General features: G+C 53.2%; 1 protein-coding gene across 1 annotated transcript in view; it reads right to left on the bottom strand.

Annotated features, from left to right (window-relative positions):
- The window catches only part of RALB (RAS like proto-oncogene B), a 58717-nt gene extending 51360 nt beyond the window's left edge, over positions 1 to 7357 (bottom strand). Inside the window, exon 1 of the mRNA XM_029934719.1 lies at positions 7236 to 7357. The gene's annotated coding sequence lies outside the window, so the exon portion shown is untranslated. The remainder of the gene's footprint in view (positions 1 to 7235) is intronic.
- Positions 7358 to 16805: the final 9448 nt, after the last annotated feature.

The following is a 16805-nucleotide window of genomic DNA, read 5'->3' as shown; positions in this document are numbered from 1 at the left end:
TAAGCATCTTATGCCGGCTCAGGTCATGATCTTGTAGTTCGTGAGTTCAAGCCCTGCATTAGGCTCTGGGCGGACAGCTCAGAGCACGGAGCCTGCTTCAGATTCTGTGTTTCCTTCTCTCTCTGCCCCTCCCCTGCTCACACTTTATGTGTGTGTGTCTCTCTCTCAAAAATAAATAAACATTAAAAAAAACTCTCATGCCTTTAAGCCTCAGTTTCCTTGTCTACAGGGAGAGAGCTGGTGCATAGAGGTTGGTTGGGGGTTAAAGGGCTTGGTGCCCATATTACCTACAGGGGCCCTTTGGTTTCCTTTATTTCATTTTGCTTTGAGTTAACTTCTCATATTATCTTTAATTTTGGTAAAACCTGCATAATATAAAATTCACCATCTCAACCATTTTTAAAAATTTTTTAATGTTTATTTAATTTTGTGGGGTGGAGACACAGAATCTGAAGCAGGCTCCAGGTTCTAAGCTATCAGCACAGAGCCTGATGTGGGGCTTGAACCCACAAACCATGAGATCATGACCTGAGCTGAAGTCAGATGCTTAACTGACTGAGCCTCCCAGGTGCCCCTCAACCATCTTTAAAGTGTACAGTTCAAGGGCACTAAGCACATTCATATTGTGCAAACACCATCCATCTCCAGAGCCCTTTTCCTCCTGCAAAACTGAAACCCTGCCCTTCCCCTCTCCCCCAGGCCCTGGCAGCCGCCATTCCTTCTTTCTGTCTCTATGAATCTAAGTACCTCCCATAAGTGGAATCATACACTATTTGTTTTTGTTTTTGTTTTTGTTTTTTGCAACTGGCTCATTTCACGTCACATCACGTCCTCAAGGCTCACCCAATACTGTGGCGCGTGTCAGAACTTCCTTCCTCTTGAAGGCTGAATAATACTCCATTGTGTGTGCACCACATTTTGCTTATTTGCTTAGGGGGCCCCTGGGTTGCTTCCAACTTTTGGCTTTTGTGAACAATGCTGCTATGAACATGGGTGTGCCAATAGGTCTTGGAGCCCCTGCTTTTCCATTCTTTTTGGGGGATTTCCTGGATCATCTGGTGGTTCTATTTTCAATTTCTTGAGGAACTGCCGTCCCATTTACATTCCCACCCATGGTGCCCAAGGGTTTTCAATTTCTCCACATCCTCACCAACACTTGTTTTCGTTTTCTGATAGCGGAGTAGCCACTTTCTCTATTTGAGGCCCCTGCCGTGGCACTCCTCCTGTGGATGCTTGTCATGTGAATTGGATTCTGCCCTGAGCTTTCTCCACTGGTCCTTTGCCTCCCTAGGGCCTAATAGGGGCTGCTTCTCTCCCATGGGGGACTTTGGGCTTTGTGGCTCTCGGGGATTGTACGCAGCCAGAGACACCTCTGTCCACCTCCTCTGGAAGGCTCGGTGAGTGGGGGGCAGGGGGCAAGCACGTGGTGCAGGGTTCTCCCCACGGGTCCTCACGGCCCCTGTGGCTCTGTCTGCTGGTGCAGCACAGCGATGTGCCCTGTCAGCTCTAACGGGGCCAAGGACAAACATAGCCCTGTGATTGATGGAGCCTATGTCCTGTGGCTACTGATTCCTTTCCAGCTTCCGGTACTGGCTTTGCTCCTGTTCCCAGTTCCCAGTAGAGAGGCCTTCTGTCCTCCCCAGGAGCCCAGCTCTCACTGCCCTAGCCAAAGACACAGCCAGTGGTGGCCTGAAATCCCACCACGGGGGCCCCATCTCTAAGTCCCCAACACTCAACAATGGGGCCTGGAAGCCGACCTCTCACTGACTCAGCAGCACACAAAGGAGAAGCCACCCCCAAGGAGGCTGGGATGTGAAAAGGGTAAGCTCTGAGAGAGGGAAGGCAGGGAATGATCTAGAACAAGACAGGATCGCAGGGCTGGGGCTAGCCTGCCGTTCCTCCCTTTGAGGGGGATGCTTTAACATGACTTTGGAGTCAGAGACCTGGCGGGGTCCAATACACAGCTCCATCAGCACAGGCTGTGTGACCTCACGTGAGCGCTTTCCCTCTCTGAGGACTTCTAGGTACATGAGGACGATAACACCTGCATCACAGGGTTGCCCTGTGGCTTCTCAGAGCAATCTGGGTCCTCCTCCTGTGCCAGGGGAGTCACACCCGCCTGACCACCACCATTTAATGCAGAATTCCTTCTCTGTCCATCCTTACCCTCAGCGGCTGAAATCCCTACACATTTAGATCATTGTTTGGAACAAAACATGAGATTCAGGGATAACAGCCTTCCTTTTTCTGACATGATCTGGCTTGTTCTTAAGGGAAAAACAGCCCCTCTGTAGCACCGGCTCCACGCTGCCCAGCCCAGTGGTGGTTTCCTCCCAGGAGCCCCTCCCTCCAGAAATTCCCCCAACAGCTGCCAAAGCCACTGATAAGAAAACTGAGCAATTTCCAGAAAGAGGCCAGCACTTTTCAGAGATGTGGAACAGAGGCAACGCCTCTCCTGTGACCACTCCGCCCCGCTGCTCCCACAAACGCAGCCCCAGGTCACCTGGGCCATACTCGCAACAACACAGGGCCTCCCAGAAGGCACCAAGGAGACAGGGGACAGATCAGCCCTGAGGAGGGCTGAGACAGTCAGCTCCTCTACTGCTTGTTGCTGCCCCCAAGTCCTGGGCATTAAGACAATGGGGGCCAAGGGGGCGCCTGGGTTGCTCAGCTGGTTAAGCGTTGGACTCTTGGTATCAGCTCAGGCCATGATCTCATGATTCGTGAGTTCAAGCCCCGCACTGGGCTCTGTGCTGACAGCTTAGAGCCTCCTTGGGATTCTCTCTCTCCCTCTGTCTCTAGCCCTCCCCTGTTCACATGCTCACTCTCTCTCAAAATAAACAAATAAACATTAACAAAAGAATACTATATTAAAAAAAAAAAAAGGCTACAGGAGTCCGGAGGGAGGTGTATTGGACACCCACTCTACACTCAGAACTTGGAGAGACAGAAATTCCGGTCTTTAGTAAGCGTCCATTTAGCCATTATTTATTGACTACAAACCAGCTGTCGAGCATTGTGCTGGGCATTAGGGCACAAGAGTGGGCAAACCCAACCCTCTATGGTGCAGAGACGGGAGCCAGAAGGAAGGCGAAGCCGTCTTTGGGCACCCTCCCTCCCTCCTCACCCCACCCCCACATTGCTGGGGTTCAAAGCCTCTGCACACTCTGCTTGCTTGAAACCTCCCCAATGGAGGGAGCAGAGAGGACAGCGGGAACCCCAAAAAGAGCAAAGTCCGGAGGGGGAGCCCGCCCAGCCAAAGACAAACAAGGTGCTCCTCGTGCCATGTGACTGTAAAGTCACCAACACAGGGAAGTGGGAACGCACAGGGAAACAAAAGCCAGGTGCCCTGAGGAAAGACCATCCATCTTCCTTACCCAAGGCCAAGATCAAGATGACTCGAGAAAGAGAAAATCCAAATACGCCACCTTTTATCCCAGGAGAGGTGACCATGTGAGGCTGCAGAAGGCAGGGAGGCCTGGACCAGGGTCTCTGACTACACCTGAGTCAGCGCCTCCTGCAAGCAGCCTCCCCTGGGGTCAGCAGCCCCCCTCCACCTCCTGCCCTCCCCTCCACTGCCTCTTCTCCCAAACCCGCTGTCCCTCAGCACCTTCGGTGACTCCCCAGCCTCTGCCTCCTATAAAGTCCAGGCTGTCAGCTACGAAAGCCAGCCTGCGCAGCCCCGTGTCCTCCCCGCTGCTCCCCAGATAGCACTGGGCTCTCATTCACACCCCTCCTCCTTCTGTCCTACCACCTTCCCTTCCTCCTTCTCCCCTGCCACTCTCCATGGTCTCCGCTCCCCCTCCAGACTCAACCAAGCAGTGGAGTTTCCATCCCCCCCAATGCCTCTCTGGAGAAGTAAGCTGCCCCTGCTCTGGCCCCCCCCCCCACCTGCCCTGAGGGCTAGGGACTGTGTCTTCTGTCTATATCCTGGTGCCTGGCAGAGAGCAGGAAAAGACTGAAGCATTTATCAAGTACCCACTGTGTGCTGGTCATGTTCGTGAAGGCTATCTCAGATATCGCTCACAAAAAATCCATGACATGGTATCGTCCCAGTTTACAGATAAGGAAACTGAGGCCTCAGAAGAAGAGAGGACTTCAGAGCAAAGAGTCATCATAGTAGAGTGAAGTAGGCGGCCAGCAGAGTCCAGAGAGAGGTGGAGCTTGAATCGAGCTGGAAAAATGAGGATTCTGGCAAACCCAACGGAGGGGGGCAGGGGGCAGACAGGATGGACAGCACTCAAGGCTTGGAGTGCGAAGGGAAACAAAGGCCCAGAGGCAGGGGAGCCCAAGGAGTGACTGGCAAAGCTAAATAGGCCTGTGGAACAGAAGAATCAGGGGTGTAGGTAGGAGAATCTATCAGGAGCAGAAAACCTGGAGACAAGAACATCCGTCTGCCACGGAAACGGAGATGTTTCTGAGCCTGCGTCTTTAGCTTTTGAGAAGGGAAACCCTGGTTGATGACGTCCAGGTACAAAGTTCTAACCAGGAGGTTGAGGGGCCAGTGTGAGAGACCCTTGAGACTCAGCCTGCAGAGATCCTCTGGGAGGCAAACCCACCATCCTCCCCTCCCATGACTCCCTCCTCCTCCTCCCAAGGGCCCTCCCATGCTGGGGCTTCTTAGTTCAACTTCCCTCCACTCCTGCTCTGGTCACTGTGGGACTGGGGCCAGTGTTCCCTAGGGAAGTGAGTGAGTGTGTGCGTGTGTGCACACCCATGCACACCTATGCTCATGCCCTGGCAGACCAAAGAGTTTGCCTCTTTCTCTGAGATCCCCCTGCCCCGAAATCTGCACACAGCTCTGGCTCCAGTTAAGTTCAACTCCCTGACTGGCCACAGCAAAAGCACCTGGGGCGCCACCAGTCAGCCTGGGGGGACGGGGTACACAGGCCCCTGTTGAATCTGGAGAAAGACCCCCAGGAGTCATCAGGGAAACCAGGACCATTAGCCCCATGACTGAGGAAGGGCTCCTGCCTCACACAGGCAGCCAACCCCACTCAAAAGAAGAAACCCTCACGGGCAGAGGAAAGCCCCAGATGGTTACAGTTTGGGGGGCAGCGGGGAGACCCACAATTCACACTCACTGCCTTTGCTCCAGAGTGATCAGAGTGGAGATCTGCTTTGTGCTCCTGCCTCCCAGGTCCCAAATTGGCCCCTGTGTATCCCAGACTCTCTGTCTGTAAGGAGGCCTCTGCCCCCCGAGGCTGTTCCAGGTGCTTGGCTCTGAGCTGACACTGCAGCCCTGGAACCGCCTGTGGGCTGAACGGGGCTATTGTTTGGTGTTCAGGAAAAGGGGGCCTGGAGGAGGGTATGGGGCACAGGTGCTCACCTGGAATACTTCCCCTCTGCGCTCAGGAGGCAGCCTGCGGGGAGGGCGGGGGGCGGGGAAGTGGCTGTCCTAGGTGGCGGCAGCCAGCCCTTAACTATAGCCACAGCACCCAGCCTGGCTCTTCTTTCTTTAAGTGATTGAAGATCTGGCCAAACCACCGGTCAGACAGATTTCCCCTCAAGCCCCATGTTAATTGGTTTCTGGATTCTACACCCCACCCTGCCAGGCTGAAGCTTCTGGGTGTCCCACATGGGCTTAGATGTGGAGGCCATGACCCCAAAGCCGCCAGATACCTGGGCTGTGCCTGCCTGTGTAGCAAGCCTGGGAAAGCAGCCCTGGGGGCTGTGCCCAAGGTGCCCGGGCTGGCAAGCTCCCAAGTTCAGGGAGGCCCCGCGGGACAGGCACGGGGCCAGCGGCCCTGGTGGCCACTAATGAGCGGATGTGTTCTGGGCTGTCTCCCTGGGCGGAGGGCAGCTGCACCTGGGCTGAGAGCCTGAAGCTCCCTGCTTGCTCTCCTCCTGGGAAGCCCCAGCTCGGCATGGGCTCAGCAGCACCTCATCCTTTCTGCCCCGGCCTGGCGGAACCAGGCAGAGGCAGGCCCAGCTGCCTGCTGCCTCTCCTTCTCCCTTCTCCCCATCTCTCTCTCTCTCATATTCCTTGGGAGGAAGGAGGTGTCTGGGATTTTAGTGCTTGGGACATAGTATGTGCTCAATAAAAACTACTCTGTCCTCTGTCGGTGAGGAGAGGCCACTGCACTGAGGGTTCAGAGCCGGACTCTGGAGTCAAACCACGGGCACACTATGGCTCTGCCTCTTTCTAGCTACCTGAGCTTCAGCGAGTCACGACCCACTGCGACCATGAGGTCCTTCATGGGCACAAGAATGTACAGACAGCCTGCAGCAGGGCCTGGCCCGTAGTGTGTGCCATATATGTGTTTGGTATTATTTGTGTTGTGAAAAGAATCCAGTTGTGTCCAAATGTGGGACTGAAATAAAAGCTCTAATCCAGTCTTAGGGGGGTAAGGACATGGGCCCCTTGGGTCCCCACCCTGACCAATGCCTCTGCTCTCTCCTATGCCATCTAGAGATGGGGTCCAGACTCTGCGAAGTGATAGACAAGCCATGTGTTCGCCCCACTACCGCCGCCCGCGTGGACTGTGCAGGGAGTGCCATTCTCCCACAATGGGGGCTGGTTTTCAGCACAGAGCACATTGCAGGTAACTTTTCCCACCAAAGAGAAAATAAAATCATCCTCCGTTCTCCAAAGCTACATGCAAAACACTGATCTTGACGCAGGTTAGAATACAGCTTCTGAAAGAGTTCCTTAGAATCTGACAGAGACAGGACCAGGGAGGTGAGGCGGCATTGCAGCTGGCAGCCACATTTCCCAGAGCGCTGCCAAAGGGGCCAGTGGGTGAAGACTGAAGACAGCAGGGCTACTGTAAAAATAACTACCTTTCTAAACGGGAGAGTGGCTGGTGGTCACAGAAGGCTTCCCGCTCACCAGTACTGACCCGACCCTTGCCGGGCCTGCGCTCAGCCCATCCCACAGCAGCCCCCAGGGTGGGCTCCACAAACACCCTCTTTTACAAGAAAAGATGGGTGCAGCAACTGAGCTGCCTGCCCAAGATCTTGCAGTGGGTAAGCAGCAAAGGTAGGATTGAGACCAGGGCTGCTTTGCATAAAGCCTAGGCTTCCAGTCACAACTCTGTGCTGCAGGCCAAGGCCGGCATCTATACCCAGGGGCACCGGGCCGGCGGACAGAATGTTGGACAGGAAATCCCAGGTCACACGTCCATGGACCAGGGCGCTGGAAGAATAAAGGCCTAAAGCCATGCCCTTCGCTAGTTCCCTCCTGGGGTATTTGCTGCCAGGAGAAGGAAATAAGGCCTGAGGCCACCACTTACCATGTGTGCTTAGAAGGTAGACTTGAGGGGCAGCTGGTGGCTCAGTGAGTTGGGCATCCAGCGCTTGATTTCAGCCCTCATCATGATCTCATGGTTGTGAGATCCAGCCCCATGTTGGGCTCCATGCTGACCGTGGAGCCTGCTTGGGATTCTCTCTCTCCTTCTCCCTCTGCCTCTTTGTCCCACTCTCTGTCTCTAAAATTAAAAAGAAAAAAAGATGCTGGACTTGAGATATGTCCACAGGGAACCAGACCCAGCCCGGACCTAACACCCTTGTTCTCTCCTCAACATCCCCTTCGGGCCCCATATCCAGGTGGGGAGGATGAAGGAAAGAAACAAGCTGCTGAAGACACCCAGATTCCTACACTGAAAGGTGGGGACCATACGGCAGTGATTACAGACCCTTGCTCACGCAGAATGCACCAGTTGGATTTGTGCTCTCCGTGATGGAAATGTGGATTTCAGTGCTCAGACCAAGATCATGGGGAAGGGAGGAAAACCAGCTGGTCGGGAGTGTGTCACCTCCTCACCTCCCTATCCCCTGCCCATGGGCCCCACCGACCTCGCTGCTCCTGGTGATGTCCTGCCAACTGTGATGTCCCCTCCTGGCATCTCTGCGAAAGTCCTGAGCACGACCTCAGTAATTACCTCAGAAAATGGGCTCTATCCACTGGTCTCTCTGGTCACCCAACCTCATCTCACACACACACACACATACACACTTTTCAATGGTTGGAAACTGGCTATTTATGAAATAATTCTGTAAAAACAAACTTCAAACCAGCTGTCTGGCAGACACCTTCCAGGTGCTTTTCCTACATTAATGTCCAAGCTGAGCGGTACTGTGAACATTATTCTACTCATTCCTTGTGCTGCTGTGGAGACGACGGGCCTGGGTTCAAATCCCATGTCTCTGGTCTCCACTGGCCAGAGTTTCCTCCCTGTATCGTAACATGGGCAACCTGCCCACCTGTACCCCTTGCCACACAACCAGTAGCTCTTGTATCACACCCTTGTTGTCATTATTCTATTTATCACCAAAAATCATTCTCTTGCCTCCTCCTTTGAAGCCCCTTTTTGCCGAAAAGGGAGAACTGGATCCTCTATCTACTTCTAAATGTGTTGTTGGCTTTTTATCAATTAAAACAAATCCTAGATGTTCTTTGTACCTCGGTTCCCCACACACTCCACCCTATCCCACCCCCCATGTAATCTGTGACGATCCCTCAGTGCTTTTGCTGGTATATCTGCTGCTTGGTACTAACAGTCATGAGCCATTTTTACCTAGTTGTTTAATCATTCACTTAGAACCTGTAAAGTAAAACCTCTTTCTTCAAGCCTCCCCACCCCCGCTCTGTAAAAGCACTCAGAGTCCAACAAATTACCTGTCTTCATGGGGGAAATCTGGTGATGCTGGACTGGCAATAGGAATTCCTTAGGTGAACAGTAACTCACCCCCGCAAAAGCCCCCTGGATAAAGCCGGGAAGTTTATAGCCATTTCGGGCAATTTGGAAAGAACCTCAGCGATGGTAAATAACATTTATGTTCTTACACGAGGAAAATCCAAGACCAGCAGGAACCATGCAGAATTTCATTTTCTTTCTTGGGTAGGGAGCTGTCGCTCCATGGGAGGAAAGGCTTGCTGGTCTAGCTTTTAATCTGCAGTCAGTGCATCTCCAGCCTCAGAGATGCATTTCTACTTTATATGCAGCGGATACGGGGCGAGAAGGCATCCCAGGCCTCAGACCTTAGCTGTTTCCTCCCCTCACAGACGATGTTCAGAGCAGGGCACCGGGCAGTGCTCAAAATTTATTTTATTTTTGGTCAATGTTTATTTAGTTTTGAGAGATGGGGGGGCGCGGAAAGGATGGGCAGAAAGAGCGGGAGACAGAGTATCCAAAGCGGGTTCTGTGCTGACAGTAGTCAGCCTGATGTGGAGCTAAAATTCATGAACCCTGGGATCACGACCGGAGCCGAAGTTGGATGTTCATCCAACGGAGCCACCCAGGTGCCCCTCACTTAGTAGTACCAAATCGTGCTTTTGTGGAGTGAGCTGCACCAGAGGAACCACCTGCCTCTGAGGACAGCAGATGAGCTCCAGGCCAGACACACTGATGAAGACCCCCCACGGTGCATAGGGCATCTGAGGGGGCAGAAACACAGACTCTAAGGGCTAACAAGGCTTTTCAGGGGTCCCTGGGTGGTAGTACTGGGATCTGGCTGCATACTCGAATTATCTGGGGAGTTTTAAAAAATTTGGATTCTGGGGCCCACGCTCAAGGACCCTGATTTGGTGAGTCTGGGCAGAGCCCTGGGGGGTCTGCCTGCATTCCACCAGCATGGCTGCACTTGGAGGCCCTTGACCCACCCAGTCCCCTTAATCTATAAAGCAGAACTGGGCCCAGGGTGAAGTGACTCAGGGGCCAGTCACCTGGGTTGTTTATTTTAGTTATATAAGTTCGCTTTTATTTTTTATTTATTTGTTTAAGTTTTATCTACTTAAGTAATCTCCATGCCCAGCATCAGGCTCAAACTCACGACCCCGAGATCAAGGGTGGCATGCTCCTCTGCCTGAGCCAGCCAGGCGCCCCAGTGCCCGGCCCGACTCTGACACAGATCTGAGGGGCCCCCACCTCTGTCCTGTGAAGCAGGTGTAATGACCCCCACTTCACAGATGAGAAAACCTAGCCTCAGGGACACTGAGTCCTTGGGTGGAGGACACACAGCCAGCTAAACGACAGAGCTGGGGTTTAAATCCAGGTGGTCTTCTTTGGCTTATGCTGAAACACGGCGTGGGCCCCTCGGCGTCTGGTCTAGTTCAGAGTTCTGTCTCAGGCAGCAGTGCAGCCTTCTCCCCTGATCACCCACCTGCCCCCCAACTTTCACCCTACAGCTTATATCCACTGCTGCTTTTTTCTAGTTTCTGGTTGACTTTTACTTGCTTTCAGCCCAGTGACCTCTGGTTCACTCCGGCTCTTTCAGGGTTGTTCAGTGTTCCCTGTTTGTGTGTTTTGTATAGAAGACTCATCAGTCGTTGGGGACAGCAGGGGTCACAGGGCCTCGCACATGCCAGGACCTGGCAGTCGCTGCGTGATGAGCGGGTGGCTTGTGCATGGGTGGGCCCAGGAGCTCTAAGTGACATCCTTCCATGAAGGCGTCTGTCCCACCCACAAATCGATGACTTCCCCTGTGGCAGCAATGGTCTGGGTGTTTGAGGAACAGAAAGAAGCTGGTGAGGCTGCATGAGCCCAGCAAGTGGTAAGACGAAACCAGGGAGATAAGCTGAGGCTGGCCAACCAGAGCCTTGAAGGGTGTAGTAAAGCATGTGGATTTTTCCCGAAAAACGAGAGGCCACAGAAGGTTTGGAAGGCTTCACGAGGGAGTGCCACACTCCTGCGTCCTCTGTGTCCCCATGTTGTGCTGTCTGTCTCCTGCACTGCTGCACTGACGGCCCCTGTGAGGCAAGAGCCCCAAACTGTCCACAGGGTCACACCAGGGCCTGGCTCCGAAAGACACACAGAAGCACGTATCTGTTACTGTTTGCTACTTTGCACCAGTCAATGGTAGAATAAAAGGCAATCCACCATGGAATTAGGATTGAAATTTCACAAATATCTACTCCTGTCCAAGTAAACACATGATCCACCCACAACACACTACCTCTGAATCTACAACAAATCCAGCTGAAAGCAGGACTGAGGATCACCTTTGTAAGACAAAAATATCTTGAGTAAATTAGTTGTGCACATGAGAGTGGAGAAGAAAGCCTAAATCACACATGCAAACTGCTTCAAATATTTAAGTGGCACCAATATAGATGCAACCAAATGATACTTGAATTACCCACCATTTGTTCAACAAAATTCCAGGAAGTTTCCCATCCATATCCTCACACACACAAAATTAGTTTGAGTTAACAACACATAATTATCCCAATGCTCAGCCTATCAATTCATAACATTTGGAGGTTACTGTGATCGACTCCAAAGAGACCACTGGCCCCACATGGGCACACTCGCAGATCAAAACCAGTCCTGGTTTTTAGTTGGCTTTTAATTCTATACCCAAGAAAGCTTCTAATTCAGCCTCTTTACTTTGTTAACATTAATTAATTCTTTACCTTTACAGACTTTTCCACACCAATGGACCAGCCACAATCAGAAGTGGATTCACATCCCTAACTTGTGATGGCACTGACCCCATTTCTGCAAAGACTACACCGACACAAGAAAAAAAAACAATCAGCTTCTAAATACACTAGGCTTTATGTATGAGAATATTCATTCCTTCGACCGGCAATTTGATGTCTGGAAATTACCGTAAAGAAATCATCAGACCGAGGAAGCAGCTGTTTATAGTAGGGAAGCTCACAGACCTCCTTACCTCGGAAAAGAAGAGATATAATCCCAATCCACAACCCACAATGAGAAAGAGCAATACACAGCAAAGGAACGGTGAATGCACAACGCTGGGCTGTAACATTGCAGAGCCATTAAAGGTGTTCACACGTGTTGACGGTGCTTTGAGAATGTTTCTACTGATAGTATTTCATCACATTTAAGACGCTGTTGATTATAAGAAATGCCATTATTTCAAGTATCAGGAAGGAAAAAAAAATACCCAGGATGGGTTATCTAACAAGAGGCATCTAAGTAAAGCAGGGACCCCAAAGGTCTATTCCCTAGATGTGAGGTGATGAAAAGCAGCACTACTGGGCAGAAGGTATGTCCCAGCCTTGCCCTGGGTGCAGGGAGGGAATAAAATCGCCCTTGAGGATATAAAGAAGCCTGTATTCACACAGGTCAGAGTCTGAATTTGCACTATAGACATGGCTAGAAACACCTCAAGCAAACACTGAGACTAAGTTTAATGTAAAGTGTTCTCGAGTTGGCAGTGTCCCCAGGTCACTGTCAACAGCAGTAACAACCGGATTTGGTTGGTGAAGAGGCAAGATCCCAGGATACCAGAATGTGAAAATGAGCCAGTCTTAGGACTAACGGTAAGCAAAAAGCCGCATGAAACTACACGCAGGCATTGGCTGGTCTTTGTAGAGATGGACAGATGCAAGGATATGATACACTAAAAAGTGAACAGTGGTTTTCTGCAGGTGGTAAGACGAGAGGTTTTTTAAGTGGCTAACATTTTCCAAATTTTCCTAAAGTAACCATGTGGTTAGTGACCACAGAGGGAACAGAGGAGAAAGAAATCAGGGTGACGTCAGTAGGGAGGGGCAACTTTAGGCAGGGTGGTCAGAGAGGAGACCTCAGAGGAGGTGACACCTGAACTGAGATGGGCCAACCCGGGAGAAGCTGTAGAAACTGCTCACTGCCGCACCCCCGTGGGGCACAGGGCAGACGCCTGACACATTCTGCAACGTGAACACAGGGCTTAAGGACTAGCAGCTAAGTCTCAAGGGGTCCCCACCAGAGTGTGGCTCCTTGGTGGGGCTATTCTCACCAGGCCAAGCTGATGAACAGGGCCGGGATACAGGGCTTAGCAGAGAAGTACGGACAGGGTGTTGGGCCTCTGCTTCCCCACCTGGGAAATGAAGTTAGTGCCTCTGTCACCACTGCCCCTCAAAGTTAGCTTCAGATGACAGGGGTGACATGAGGGGCTGGCATATTTCGTGAGAGTCCGGTGACAGCTCCTGGCAAACCTGGGACCCAGGGGCCTCAGATGAGCTGCTTCGTCTCAGAGGGCTGGCCTCGCTCTGCACTCGGCCAGAGGGAAAATGTGCCACATCAGCTCCAACCTTCCTGCCTGCCTGTGCTTTTCCCGGATACGTTCACTACGTGCAGGCCTGTGCTGGCTGCTGCAGACCAGGGGATGAAAGATGAGGCCCTGCCCTTGGGACAGTCACGGTGCACCTGGGGGAGCAGAGGGTCACGATGCCCTGGCGTGCAACTGACCGCACAGTGGGGAAAGCAGGCCAGAGCAGGGTCATTCCATCAGCTGCCAAGGCAGAAACCAGTGCCACCAATGGGGCAGACTTAGCCTGTTCTGGGTTTTCCTACATTGTTTCATGTTCCCCGCACGATGTTGCCAGGTTATCACCATTGCAAAGCTGGGAGCCAGATGCTCTGTTCATTGTCAAGGTCACAGAGCTTGGAGGCAGCAGTGCTAGGACTCCTGCCTTGGCCTGAAGGGTTCTGGAGTCTGTGCCCCTGGCACATGGCACCCTGGGTAGTGGAGGGAGAAGGGGAGGGTGGCTGGCTGGGGAGTGGAGGGGAGGCAGAGGGTGGGGCAGGAGGCTGCTGCAGGCAGAGGTGAGAGAGAGCCTGTCACATTTAGGGATGGCGGGCCAAGGGGGGGGCGGCGCTGAGGTGGACACGAACCAGCGAGGTGTGCCGGGGCCTTCTTGTGAAAAGGCTGATGTAAGCAAATCCACAAATAGGTCTGAAAGTGAAATGTCCCCAGGCTGTCTGTGCAGGTCATCCTCCTGTCCTAGGAGCTGCCCACTCAGGGGATGTTCCACAAAGGGCCCGGGGACCACGGCCCAACCCTGACTCCCGAGTACATTCTGGCTGCTCAGGGGGACTGGCCCAGTCAGACAGGGAGCACGCCCAGGTGTCCTTAAGGGCAACTTGGGAACCGGGCACTGTCATCCTGGGTGAGGGCTCCCTGTGGACAGGCCGGCTGTCCCAGAGCAGTGGCCCCTCATGGAGCTCCAAGGAGGGAGAGCCACGCTAGGCCTGATTGCTGGGACTGAGCCCGACTAAAGGTGCCCCCAGCTGGCTCTGTCAATAGAACATGCGACTCTTAATCTTAGGGCTGAGTTCAAGCCCTATGTGGGGCATAGAGTCTCTTAAAAAAAATTTTTTTTTAAATAGATGCCCCAGTACTCCCCTGGGTTCTCTGCTCATTCAAACACTAACTGAGGTGCTGTTTTTCAGGGACTTTGCAGATGGAATGAAGTTTACCAACAGGCTGACCTTAAAATAGAGAGATTATCCTGGATTATTGGACTGGGTCCCATGTAATCACATGAACCCTTAAAAACAGAATAGGGAGGAGGAAACTGATGCAGCAGAAGGGTCAGTTGGAGAGACTGGAAAGCCTGAGAACTCCATCCACTGTCGGTGGCCCTGGGGGGGTGCAGACCACAAGCCAGGAAGTGCGGCTGGCTGGGAATGACTGTGGCCGGCACAGCTAGCAAGGACACGGGACGCTTGCTCCCACAACTCCACAGGAGCAAACTCTGCCAACAAGCTCTGGAAAGAGGCCGATCCCCAGGGCCTCCGACACTCCCTGAGACTCCACCAGGGACCGGCTGAGGGGCCCTGTGCCCAGACCCCGTACAAACACCAGGAGGCAGCAAGTGGCCAAGGTTCTAGGCTGCTAAGTGTGTGGCACTGTGTTGCAGCAGCCTTGGAAATGAATGACTCACACAAGAGCTCTCTGAGGACGGACCACCCAGGCCCGGAGTGGACAGCACGGGGCCGGGGGCACCAGCGGTGGGAGGGTAGGCTCCAAATGCTGGCTCCCCTCTGCTTGGAACCCACTGGATCTGGGCAGGAGCACCCCGGCCAAGTTCTTCACTCAGGCCCTCAATCAAACCTGCTCGGGCACAAGTCCTGGCCCAGCATCCGCAGTTCAAGTCTCACAAGGGAGATGGCCAGACCAAAGCCAGTGAACAGAGTCCTGTGACAGGAACAAATTCCCAGATGCCACTGGGAGGCCAGAGAAGGGTCACCAGACCCCTAAGTGTCAGGGTTTCCCAAGGCCTGAAGCCATCCTGGATCTTTGTGGCCCATGAGGGAAAGAGGCGAGGTAAGGGTGGGCCACCCTGAGAATAGCAAGGCCACAAAATGGAGAGAGCATGCGTGGCACATTCAGGAAGGGCAGCAGATTCAGCAGACCACAGGCAAGGGGCTTGGCCAGCAGGTGGGCTGGGGCAGGCTCAGGAAGTCCCGTAGGTCAAAAAGGGAAGGTGGACCAAGGGGGCTAAGCAGGGGAGAGGCTGTGGGGTGGGGACACATGTTGGGACCCCAGTTACCTTGACTTGGGATAGGCAGGCCAGAGCTGGTGCACGAAGGAACCCACATGCCCTCTGTGAATGAATTTACACTTGGGGTACCAGCCTCACGTGTGGCTAAGTCACCAGTTCCTGGCCCAGAAAGACCACAGCAAGGCCCTGAGAGACCGGTCACATCAAGGAAGACCAAAAAGGAGGCGTGTCCAGAGCACAGAACTGGGAGTCATGGCCCATGGGCCCAGGAAAGTCTGCTGAGGGGATGACACATAGCTGCGAGCAGGCTCTGACATCCATCAGGAATGGGGCAGCAGGGACACACTGCACCGCGTGACAGGCCACCTCAAAACTCCCTTCCTAGAGAGGCACCAGGCACTTGTCTTACATGAGCTCTAGACATGAGAAAACACACTCCAACCTCCCGTCTTCACCACAAAACTGGCAGTAGGGGCCCTGAGGTCATCCAGTTCCAGGGAGGAGGCTAGGGAGGACTGCTGAGCCTCTAACAGGGTCCAGAGGACCGGGCTCCGTCACCTTGCTCTGGAGCTGCCAGCCAGCCCTCCCCTTTCCAGTCTCCAGCGTGGGAATATTAACAATTCCCGTTTCTTTAAAGGCAAGGTGCTTTCCATGTATTGATTCATCTGACCCTCAAAACAACCCTTCATGCATTTATTAGCCAATTTCATAGTTGGTCGGGTACGGGGGTTTTGAATTTTCAACTTTTAACCAACAAATTTCTTGAAAGGAAACGGCAAAAGAAAAGCCAACATGAGACACAGATGAGAGCAACTCTGCACAGGAGAAAGGCTAGCGCCCCCCTTAAGGACCATCCCCCCCTCCCAGTGACACCTGAGGGATTCTTTAGAAACAAGGGGCCCTGGAGACACATCCAGAAGGCCTGGCAGGGCTCACTGGGTGGGGAGTCCCTCCCCTAGGACCACCTACTTGCCCCCACCTGAAGTGGGGGTCAGTGAAGCTGATATCTTTGAGGCCCAGGCTTGTCCCCAACACAGCACACCTGAGCATCCTGTTAACGCTGACCTGGAAAGGCCAGCTCCTGGGTCTGCACTGTGGTCCCTCGTCAGGAAGCCCTTCCTTGTTACCCCCATGGAACCCCTGCCACCAGACATGTTCCTCTGATCACCTTTCCCTCGGAGCCCAGTACTTGAGTGTGAGCATTCTACTCCTGCTGCATGGGACTCAGTCAGGCGGCTCTGCTGAGCAGGGGATGAGCGGAGAAGGCAGGGAGGAGCACACTGGGGAGTGCTCCAAATCACAGGCCTGCCTGCTGGAACACAGCTGACTCCTGGAGACCACTCAATAGCCCAGGGAACTGAGGCCAAGACAGACCAGGGTGAATTGCTGAGGACCAGGGTGAATTGCTGAGGTGTCTCAGCCTCGACTAGAACCCAGATTTCGTGACCAAAGTTCTGGTCCAGTGCCCTTTTCACACCATGGCTCTGCGAGGATCAGATTTTAGGCAGGGCCAACTAAGTAAAACTGAGGATTCAGGCCTTGAAAGTGGAGAGCCCTGAATCTGAGTTGAATCTGAATTCAATTCTGCTCTGAACCTGCAAGGGGACATAGAGCGGGAAGC

This window comes from Suricata suricatta, chromosome 3, assembly GCF_006229205.1.
Source record: "Suricata suricatta isolate VVHF042 chromosome 3, meerkat_22Aug2017_6uvM2_HiC, whole genome shotgun sequence".
Classification (NCBI taxonomy): domain Eukaryota; kingdom Metazoa; phylum Chordata; class Mammalia; order Carnivora; family Herpestidae; genus Suricata; species Suricata suricatta.
Note: the sequence above shows the minus strand (reverse complement) of the source record. Positions and strands in the feature narration are given on the sequence as shown.